Genomic DNA, 11,665 nt, shown 5'->3' with positions numbered 1-11,665 from the left:
GTCCACGCCAACAGATGGCAGTTATAACCCCTAGGTGTTGGTCGATAAAATGGGTACCTGGCTCACGCTAGGGCAAATATATATATATATATATATATATATATATATATATATATATATATATATACATATATATATATAGGGTTAATGGGATGGCCTTGATTAGGGCCTCAGCTGCCCGTGCCGTCTCAACTAACATAGAAAAAAAACCTAACAACGTAAAAGTGGAATTAAAGAGATCTTGAACCTCTTACTCCGCAGGATGATACAACTGAACCCCACTGTGATTCCATCACCAAGAACACCAGCCACCACATCCCTCACCTCTGTCCAGGATACACTTCACTGTCCTCACACACACGTACCAGACGCTTGTGAAAAGGCTAGGCTTGATCAACTCTGATGAGGAAACCAATGAAACTCCTGAAGAGGGTCGCATAATGAATCACAAGAGTGAATACAGAAGAAATGATCGATACATCAGTGTAAAAGCACAAGTCGACGGTTAACTACACTCGATCTTCAGTGTACAGTGAGGCCTAGTGTTCCTCTGTGTAGGATGGTGCGATCTTCAGAATATTCAGAAGAATGCATTTGGATGATATTCGTTGTTCAATCGATTACGGTACATCGCTGCCTCCTCTGTGGCTGGGATGGCTTGAAAGGATACAAAAGGAAGCTATGAAACTTATTCTTGGCTGCCCAAGAACGAATAAAGGTTCTGAGGTTGAGGAGAGAATCGGGTCTTCCTCGTATCACAAAATAAGTGAATTCAATCTCATTATTCGGGTTTCGGGATCCCCAGCAAAACACGTCCCACTCCATGCGCAAAAGCCTTCAAGATATCCCCTATCAGTGGCGAGACAGTCATCAAGATGGGTCGTTAAAACTACTATTGGGTTCAGAATGTACGTAGAGTATCCATGAACTCTATTGTCCAAACCCATGTGAATTTAATCCCTTTGATCTCATTGTTATCACAAAGCCACTCACTCAGGTTAACATCTCAGCTGAGGCCAAGTCAAATCCACCTTCTCTAGTCGGGCTGACGCCATCATTACAATTCACATTCACATACGGGTCTCCACAACGAACCACTCACGTTGCTGGCAGTGTTGTGGCTGTAAACAAATGAGTCGATTCCTGTTTAGAAAAGCAATATAGAGCGATGTCATCCATTCTCTAAATTGAACTGTTTTTCCCATCCGTATTGTCTTGAAATTTAGTGATTTCTCCGAGACAGATATTGTAAGTGTAATCTCCCTCTTCACCAACTGCATTAAACTACCTACAGCATGACTGTAATAGGCTTGCATCTGAAGCATGACGAAGATTTAACAACATCGTTCGTAAACGAGTGCCACTTCTCCGCATTCCCTCGCCTCCTGGGCAAAAGAATGCACGACAGAAATGATGCCTATAACTTGTGTCTTCTTGTGTATAGCTTGAGTACCATCATCCATACAGAACTCGAACTGAATTCTTTCAGACTCGAGACGAAATGAGATGGACACCTGCCGATCCATGTTGTACCATCACATAAGAACAACAGCCATGCAGACAAGTGGCTCTGCTTACAAGATCAGTCGACGCCTTGATACACTTTCCTGGTCAGCCTTGCCTGATGATACTGAAGAGAAAATATACATAAACCTTTCCCTAACAGATTTGCTCTCATACTCTGCAACGTCGAATACTTGACTGGTCTAATATCAATATAATCATACAATTCCAACAGATAATACAAGATGTGTGTAACCCTTTCCTTTATAAAGACGCTTTAACCCAAATACTTGAGAAGTATATTGAGTCTGCTAATCAGAAGCAGTTCATTTATCATGATTTATCTCAGCCGCTCATGCTCAGTAACCTGTAATATTATCGAATGATCCTAATCTCGTCCTTGGTTGGTTAGGCTTCAGGACCAACAGCTACCAAGTTTCGTTAAGGACTTCAGCATCAAACTACCACTACATACCATCAACCGTAAATGATCTTTTACAACATCTTTCAGAGTTGAGGATGATTCTAAGGCCACATCTACTCTCTCTCTCTCTCTCTCTCTCTCTCTCTCTCTCTCTCTCTCTCTCTCACTCACTACGCCTGTGACCCGTCAATCCTCGGAGCTTCGTATCTCCTTCTGCAACGCCGCCCACAACACTCGAGTGCAGAGTAAATTCGCGGGCCTATATGGCCCACGTAAGACCATCCATTGTTCCGACAAGCGTCATGGTTACCTTCGCTCATTCATGAAGGTTGATTAAGCCTTCATACTACGCGACTCCTGAGCCATTAATAGTCATATTGAGTTCGAGACTTCCATCACTCGGTGATAACACATACGAATCAACTTCCATCAGTCGTATGTGACGATCAACCTGCCATGTTATGATTCCCAGGAGACGACCAGAACACGACATGTTTCTCTGAGATGTTCCATGAGTGAGGGACGACGACCAGAAGTCGAAGTCTGTTCAGTCCTTAAAATACAAATATCGAAGTTTGTTCAGTCCTTAAAATACATATAACGAAGTTTGTTCAGTCCTTAAAATACATATAACGAAGTTTGTTCAGTCCTTGAAATAAACTTATCGAAGTCTGTTCAGTCCTTAAAATACACATATCGAAGTCTGTTCAGTCCTGAAATACACATATCGAAGTCTGTTCAGTCCTTAAAATACACACATAGAAGTCTGTTCAGTCCTTAAAATACACACATAGAAGTCTGTTCAGTCCTTGAAATACACATATCGAAGTCTGTTCAGTCCTTAGAATACACATATCGCAAGTCTGTTCAGGTCCTTAAATACCCCATAGAGGTCTGTTCAGTCCTTGAAATACACATACTCGAAGTCTGTTCAGTCCTTGAAATACCACATATCGAAGTCTGTTCAGTCCTTAAGAATACACATACGAAGTCCTGTTCAGTCCTTTAAAAGTTGTCAGTCCTTAAAAACACATCGAAGTCTGTTCAAGTCCATAAAATACACAATCGAAGTCTGTTCAGTCCTTAGAATACACATATCGAAGTCTGTTCAGTCCTTAAAATACACACATAGAAGTCTGTTCAGTCCTTAAAATACACACATAGAAGTCTGTTCAGTCCTTGAAATACACATATCGAAGTCTGTTCAGTCCTTAGAATACACATATCGAAGTCTGTTCAGTCCTTAAAATACACACATAGAAGTCTGTTCAGTCCTTAAAATACACACATAGAAGTCTGTTCAGTCCTTGAAATACACATATCGAAGTCTGTTCAGTCCTTGAAATACACATATCGAAGTCTGTTCAGTCCTTAAAATACACATATCGAAGTCTGTTCAGTCCTTAAAATACACACATAGAAGTCTGTTCAGTCCTTAAAATACACATATCGAAGTCTGTTCAGTCCTTAAAATTCACACATCGAAGTCTGTTCTGTCCTTAAAATACACATATTGAAGTCTGTTCAGTCCTTAAAATACACACATAGAAGTCTGTTCAGTCCTTAAAATACACATATCGAAGTCTGTTCAGTCCTTAAAATTCACACATCGAAGTCTGTTCTGTCCTTAAAATACACATATCGAAGTCTGTTCTGTCCTTAAAATACACATATCGAAGTCTGTTCTGTCCCTAAACTAGTCCCCCTTGTTTTAGGCACCGGCCAAGCTCTCTCATGCCCTTCATGAACTTCCCCATGTCCCCGGCATGACCTTGACCTGCAGTGACGTGGGTCAGTCTCACCCCCAGCCCCAGATATGAAGCCAGGCCAGGCGATAATGCGGTGTCAGGGTCAAGTAACAATGTTAATTTATGGCTTAACCTCGTTCAGATCTCTCAGTGTTCGGTGGCGTGTTGACAGGGACGGAGAAAGGGAAGAGGACAAGGCACGAAGATGGATTTAGGTTAAGAGAGGAGAGATGAATAGACGATATATATATATATATATATATATATATATATATATATATATATATATATATATATATATATATATATATATATATATATATATATCAGAAGAGATCACAATTGAGCGCGTGATCAATTATATTCCTTTCTTACCAGAGGGAAATGAAACACGATAAGTTCCCAAGTGCACTTTCGTGTAATAATCATATCATCAGGGGAGATACAAGAATGAAATGTAACAGGCAGTTGCTATACAACGAAGAGACGCAGCTAGGACGTCATTTGGTAAATAAGTGACTACCCGAATGGAGGTCGGGTACGTTCGAGTCTGGCAACAAGCTTACCATGAAATTTACCACGTACACAAGAAAGGGAACTGTTAAAGAATTCTATCGACAATAAAGCTATCCAGTCTGCATAGACCTTCACTAATATTAATGTTACAATTCTTTATGTATTTAACAATAGAAGATTCAACGATATTTCTCGTGGTACAAGAGTTAGAGTTAATAACTGAGATGGCATTACTCCAGTCAATACAATGATCATAATTTTTAACATAATTAAACAAGGCATATGATTTTTGTCCTGTTCTTATACTATGTTTTATGTTGCTTAAACCTAATAGAAAGATCCTTACCAGTCTGCCCAACATAAGACATCACAATCTTTACATGGTACGCTATAAACGCATCCTGCGGAACTTTCTGGTGTACTCGAATGGTGTACATTCCGCACCACCCATGTAAACGTACTCACATATATACCCTTAAGGGCTCTTACGTCGAGCGCGCTAACTACATGTAGTAACCCGATCTTAAAGCGACGAACTTTAGGAATAATAGAACACTCACAAAAAAAGAAAAGAAAAAAAAAAATGATGCATATCTGAAAATGCCGGAGATTCTGCAGTATTTAAGGGTTTCGCATAACCACCTGACTTCTGAATTGCAGGACTCCGCTTACGTTCGAATCCCAGTCGGGGCAGTCAGTCCACAGTAAACCCCGGCTGTTCATTCTCCCCTTGCGCCTTTTCGACAAAATGGGTACCTGGTATATTATCTCTACTGCCCTAGCATGGACGGTCGAAGCTTCTGTAGGAGGTAGGTGCATGCTTGCTTGCATACGTGCGCACACAAGCAGAGAGAGAGAGAGAGAGAGAGAGAGAGAGAGAGAGAGAGCCCGCCGGCCACCACCCGCAGAGGTCAAGGTGGTTCTGGATGACTTAACCTGATTCTGTGCCGAGGGTGCGGGCCTGGCCTCCGTCAGTGTGCCGAGGGTGCGGGCCTGGCCTCCGTCAGTGTGCCGAGGGTGCGGGCCTGGCCTCCGTCAGTGTGGCGGGGAGGGGGTGCCTGGCCTCCGTCAGTGTGGCGGGGAGGGGGTGCCTGGCCTCCGTCAGTGTGGCGGGGGGCGGTCCTGGCCTCCGTCAGTGTGGCGGGGAGGAGGGGGTGCCTGGCCTCCGTCAGTGTGGCGGGGAGGAGGGGGTGCCTGGCCTCCGTCAGTGTGGCGGGGGGCGGTCCTGGCCTCCGTCAGTGTGGCGGGGGGCGGTCCTGGCCTCCGTCAGTGTGGCGGGGGGCGGGCCTGGCCTCCGTCAGTGTGGCGGGGGGGTGAGTGGCGGCCAAGCCTCAGTACCCAGCAGACACTGTGCCGGACGCTCAACTCAAAACCCAGCAGGACTCTGGGCTTCGACGCCTTCAGTAAATAAAATTTCACTGTCACTGTGGAATTATATTCAGATGAATCTATATGTTAAACGTTTTCCCCAGTGTCCATCATGGATGACAGGCGGGGGTGGGGGAGGAGGAGGAGGAGGAGGAGGAGGAGGACGAGAAGGGGTAGCGAGCGAGGCCACCGGCTCACATGCTCCACCGAGCCCAATATTTTCGGTCCATTTTATTTCCTCGCCAATTGCGACAGCGCGAAAATGCGGGGCACATGCACTGCCACCCTGGACAGACGCGTTCCATTTGATCTTCCTCAACATTCACGAGATACATAGGAAATGTCAGGATCTCATCTCACTGCCTCCCGACACTGACTGATCTACAGATGATGCACCGAGACGCAGTCTCTCGTGTAGATTTAGAACACTACAAAAGCGAGGTCTCGAACCAACGTCTCGGACTTGAATCTCAGAGGGATTCAATTCTTTCCCCCCCTCCCCTTTTTCGAGGCAGCCACACCAGCGACGACCCACGCCTCAGGTCATACATGCTACATTCTGGTACTCGTGTTCTTCATGTTCCTCCTAGTTCACTTCCCGAACTCCTGAAGGCACCAGGACTTTGTGGACACGACCAGCAGAGCGGTCTTATGTACGTTTTCATTCCACGGGCGTTTGGAGATCCCAAATGGATCTGGAGTTGAGGACTGTGTGTGTGTGTGTGTGTGTGTGTGGTGTCCAAGACGGAGCCAGAAGCACTGAGCCATACCGGAAGCAACAGAAAACGGGATATATGTACCTCACTTCTTCAGCCTTATCTAAGCCTCATTCACTATTCCCCTCGACTCCCCTTTACGGAATCCTCATTCATTACATTCATCCTAGATCTCGGATCATTAAGGGCGTATGCCCTCGGCCGTGATGTACTGCCCCACCACAAAATGATCATGGGACTTTCGCATGTATCACCAAAGAGCCTTTGTGTTTAGATCTGTCTTCCTCACTTGGACGCGAGAGATTGTAATGCTTGGTCGAGTCTTGCGCACCAAGTGGTGGTGGAGTGCGTCACTGGTCTACACCAAGGGGCGTCACCAGATTGAAAAGGGTCGTCACATTTAAGCGCCTCGTTGCATCTGTCATGACATTAAGTGATGGGATGATGTCTCGCTCGCTCATCATCCCAGCTGACTGTAAGGGGATGAGAACTACGAAGTGGGTGTGTATACTAGGTGACGGGCCTCTGCTCTGTAGTGGGTGTGAGCAATGTAGTGGGAGGGAAGTATGTAGTGGGTGTTATCTCTGTAGTAGGTGTGAGCTCTTTAGTGGGTGTTAGCAATGTAGTGGGAGGGAGCTATGTAGTGAGTGTTATCTATATAGTAAGTGTTATCTATGTAGTGGCTATGTTGTGGGTGTGAGCTATGTAGTGGGAGTGAGCTATGTAGTGGGTGTTATCTATGTAGTGGGTGTTATCTATGTAGTGGGTGTTATCTATGCAGTGGGTGTTATCTACGTAGTGAGTGTTATTTATGTAGTGGCTATGTTGTGAGTGTGATATATGTAGTGGGAGTGAGCTATGCAGTGGATGTAAGCCATGTAGTGGGTGTTATCTATGTAGTGGGTGTTATCTATGTAGAGAGTGTTATCTATGCAGTGGCTATGTAGTGGAAGTGAGCTATGTAGTGGGAATGAGCTATGCAGTGGATGTAAGCTATGTGGTGGGTGTGAGATATGAAGTGGGTATGAGCTATGTAGGGGGTGTTATTTATGCAGTGGGAGTGAGATATGTAGTTGGAGTGAGCTATGTAGTGGGTGTGAGCTATGTAGTGGGTGTGAGCTATGTAGTGGGTGTTATCTATGTAGTGAGTGTTATCTATGTAGTGGCTTTTTTGTGGGTATGAGCTATGTAATGGGAGTGAGCTATGTAGTGGGTGTTATCTATGTAGCGGGAGTGAGATATGTAGTGGGAGTGACAAGTGGGCGGGGCAGGGTGAGGTAAGACGAGTGGGCGGGGCTGGGTGAGGTAAGACGGGTGGACGGGGCTGGGTGGGGTAAGACGAGTAGGTGGGGGCAGGGTGTGGCGGGGCAGGGTGGGGTGGCAGGATGTGGCCTGGGGTCCAAGTATAAAAGATTTATCACACTCCAGGACGACCTGGTCGCTCGCCTTATTTTCAGGAAAGATAGATTTATCCACTTTCTCCCTCTGTCTCCCTCCCTCCGTCTGTCTGTCTCTCCGTCCGTCCATCTGTCTGTCTGTCCGGGGTCTCTGTCTGGCTGTGTGTGCCTCTCCCGCCCTCTGTCCCCGATGCCTGGGGAGGTGAGGGGAGGGGAGGAGGAAAGCCAGCAAGTCGCTTGCTCATTCCTTTTCATCCTGCGTGTTAGACCCTGCTCGTAGTCTGGCCACATCGGGCGGGAGTGCGGAAGCGATATCTCGCAAGCGACTGGCGTCCGCCAAATCTTTGATATCAACATGTGACAAGAGACTGGCATCTGTCGGTCGACCTGGACAATGATTCAACACCTCCCAGTTATACTCCGCTGCTCTGGTACTCATTGGCATAATCCATCATACAAGTAAGATAGGCGAGTGAGACAGAGGCGCCACTACCTCCTCCCTCTTGGCATAAAGTCTTCCGTCAGTAGATACGTAAGCGATTCGGTAATTCATGAAGTAGGGAAGGAAGTGGGGATTGAAGTAGCCTACTTATAACTGAACCCGGCATCCATGTAGTGTCAGAGACCACTATACAAGATCGTTCTATTAAGATATTAAGGATCAACTTGCAATCGCTGGATCCATCTTATAAACCAGCTCCAGAGGAACTTCACTGGATTAATCTCCTCCCTACGTGTGCTGAGGACCACGAGGCACAAATCCGGCACACTTACCTCTCGTCCCTAATCTCCTAAGAGCAAGTAATTCGATCGGAAATATATTGAAGTCGAAGCTAGACAAACGCGGCCATCACAGCTCCAGCGAGCACCTGCCCCTCGGCCACTGACCTATATCCACCATTATTTTTCCTCTAGACTTTTATCGCTGAGGTCGGCGCTGGGAGGAGTCCACTCAGCGAAAATGTATTTCCCCCGCAACGCTGTGAAAACTTTACCCTGACGGAGGGAGAGGTGGCTGACGGAGGGAGAGGTGGCTGTGGTGGCTGGTAGTGAGCTTGGGGATGAGGCGTGAAATGAGAAGACTTATTTATTGTATTTAATGATTGAAGGTAAGTGATGTGCAGTGATGTGGCAAGGCGGTGAGGGGAGTGACAGTGGAAAGGCAGCAGTGACCTGGTGCTGAGGACTGGCAGCGGGGAGCACTACAGATGCAGTGACCAGGTGCTGGGGGATGAGAGGAGTGACAAAGTGCTGGGAGGATCGGCAGTGAAGAGCAGTGACCTGGTGCTGAGACAGTGGAGGGCAGTGTACAGGTGCTGAGGGATCAGCAGTGGAGAGCAGTGACCAGGTGCTTGGGAATCAGCAGTGGAGAGCAGTGATCAGGTGCTGTGAGAATGACAGTGGAGCGCAGTGACCAGGTGCGAGAGCAGTGTACAAGTGCTGGGGGATCGGCAGTGGAGAGCAGTGACCAAATGCTAAGCAGTGGAGGCTGCTTGAGGACAGTAACCAGCGTCACCAGTGAAGGACACTGTAGGTCACTGTTACATCCACATCTCCATAACGTAACATATACGTGTTCGTGACGTGCAAATGTTAACGAAAACGGATGACTAACGAAAAATCACAAATGCCGTACAACATTCGAAAAGTGGTCGATGAAACATAACCATTGCGTTAAACCACGAAGTCTTAACCCAGATGTTTTAGCTGCCGATAACACACAAGTCAGACACTGAGAAAAGACAGACTGAACCCAACCATGTACTACAAGACTGTAAGTATTCTATTATGAAATGAATTTCATGAAACTGGCGTACCATATGGCGTCCTCTTGGAACCTATGGTGTTTTATAGTACCCCATATGGCGTCCTCTTGGAACCTATGGTGTTTTATACTGTAACGATAATGTGGATATACAATAGTCACAGACGTGAATAGTCTATTCAAAAGATGACAGACATTCATTCCTTGTTGATGACAAACCCGACAAACTAGTAGTTATCCCGGGGTCGTGAGCATAGATTCGGATCCTGGTTGCGACAGTCGGTCGGTTCACAGTCAACACAAGCTGTTCATCCTCCCTTAGGGGGCTCGATGGTAAAATGGGTACCTGTCTTAGGCAATGGTATATACACCGTTAACACATGTGGCCTTGAGTATGGCATTCAGTTGCCTGTGCAAGTCTAAGATGAAAAAGGAATTCCAAGTACTACCAATATAGATATTTTGATCATTAACTTACCGTGCTTTCCACGCGCTCCTCTTGCCACGTCGGGCCCGTGTTAGGTACGTGATATGATGCCCGAGGTATTCTCTTTGAGCCACAGGGGACGCCAGAGCCACGACTGAAACAGAATATGAGAGAGAGAGACAATCAACTCGAGAATAACATGACTACGGCATCATCTGCAAAAACCAAATAATGTGGGGCAAAAGTAGCCATGAGCAGGTTTCCTCCTTCTTCCCTCCCTCGTCATACCTCGAGCTCATGCGTACTTGACCTGACCAACGAGGCGCCGAGTTACCTTGGAAGCCCCTGGTGTACAGGGTCACAGAGCTACCAGTCTTTACAACTGATGGACAATTGACACTCTACCAACCCCATTCATGCTATGGCGCTTTAGATCATCCATCCTTCAGTCAACATAGATTCCAGTCCCACCTTTGTGGTGGTGGATAGTAGCCTCAGCAACAACAACACACACACACACACACACACACACACACACATCCTCAAAACCTATGTTCAGTGGGTTGAAGTAAAACCTGTACTTCTCCACACTTATAAAGGTGTTCGCCACTCCCCCCCCCCCCCGCCCCGAGTCAGTGTCAACCAGTTCACACACACCTTCTCCAGTTACAACATACACCCACTGCATCTGAAACTTTACCACTGTGGCAATTTTGATTTCCGTACATAAGGTGAGGTGAAACTCAAAGAAACTCTTCACATATCAAGGGTGTTTCAGAAAGTGTTCAGATTGCATACCACGACCTCGCTGCCATTCTCCGGTCAGGTAATGCAAAATGAATATCTAACTATAACGTAAAATATATAAACAAACCGTCCGAGTTCTAATGTACTGAGACACACTTTCCATTTCATTGAAATATTTTGATTCCGTGTGTCGAGTGCTGTCATTTGCGGGAGGCGCGGTAGGTGGAGGATCATGGTGTGTGTGGGGTGTTGGGTAGAGCGGCAGTGGTGTGTGTGTGTGTGTGTGTGGAGTGGGTATGGAAGGGCAGTGATTGTGTGGGGTGGGTGAAGGGGCAATGATGTGTGTGGAGTGGGTGGAGGGGCAGCGGTGTGTGTGTGTGTGGGATGTGTGGAGGGGCAGTGGTATGTGTGTGGAGTGGAGAGGCGGTGGTGTGTGTGTGTGGGGTGGGTGGCAGTAATGTGTATGGTGACACTAACTAGTTCCCTGGGTGGCGCCTCCTGCTGCTACCGCCGCCCAGGATGGGACTGGCCTGACCACAAGGGCAGGAGCGGCAGCGGGTGAGGACGATGGTCGGGGGATCTGGAGTAGGACCCGGGTGTGTGTGGTGGCCCACGGCTTGGCGCTCCAGACTGGGAGGGGTTCTTCACGTACACGGACGGATGTTCCAGATAACAATATAGGCATAGCTCACTCACACACACACACACACACACACACACACGTAAATTACATACACTCTTGGCTTCGTAACGAGGACAAGATAATGGGGTGGTTTGCCTGTAGGGTATCGTCCCACCAACCTCTCACGATACACGTAAAGTTGGATTTACGAATTCGTTATCTGTCAACGAGCAGAGAGAATCATATCGAGGATGATAACCACATGTGCGCTTGAACTATGAAGTGTTTATCCTCGGCGAATGACCACGTTACGTAACGAATCGTTACCTGCCTTCTCGACCCTGTACCTCACGATATGACCCGCTGTAAGACACTAGTCCCAGGGACCTCATGCAGATAAGCCACAAACAAAGGATGACATTCCTTATCTAC

This window comes from Panulirus ornatus, chromosome 36 (genome assembly GCF_036320965.1).
Source record: "Panulirus ornatus isolate Po-2019 chromosome 36, ASM3632096v1, whole genome shotgun sequence".
Classification (NCBI taxonomy): domain Eukaryota; kingdom Metazoa; phylum Arthropoda; class Malacostraca; order Decapoda; family Palinuridae; genus Panulirus; species Panulirus ornatus.
Note: the sequence above shows the minus strand (reverse complement) of the source record.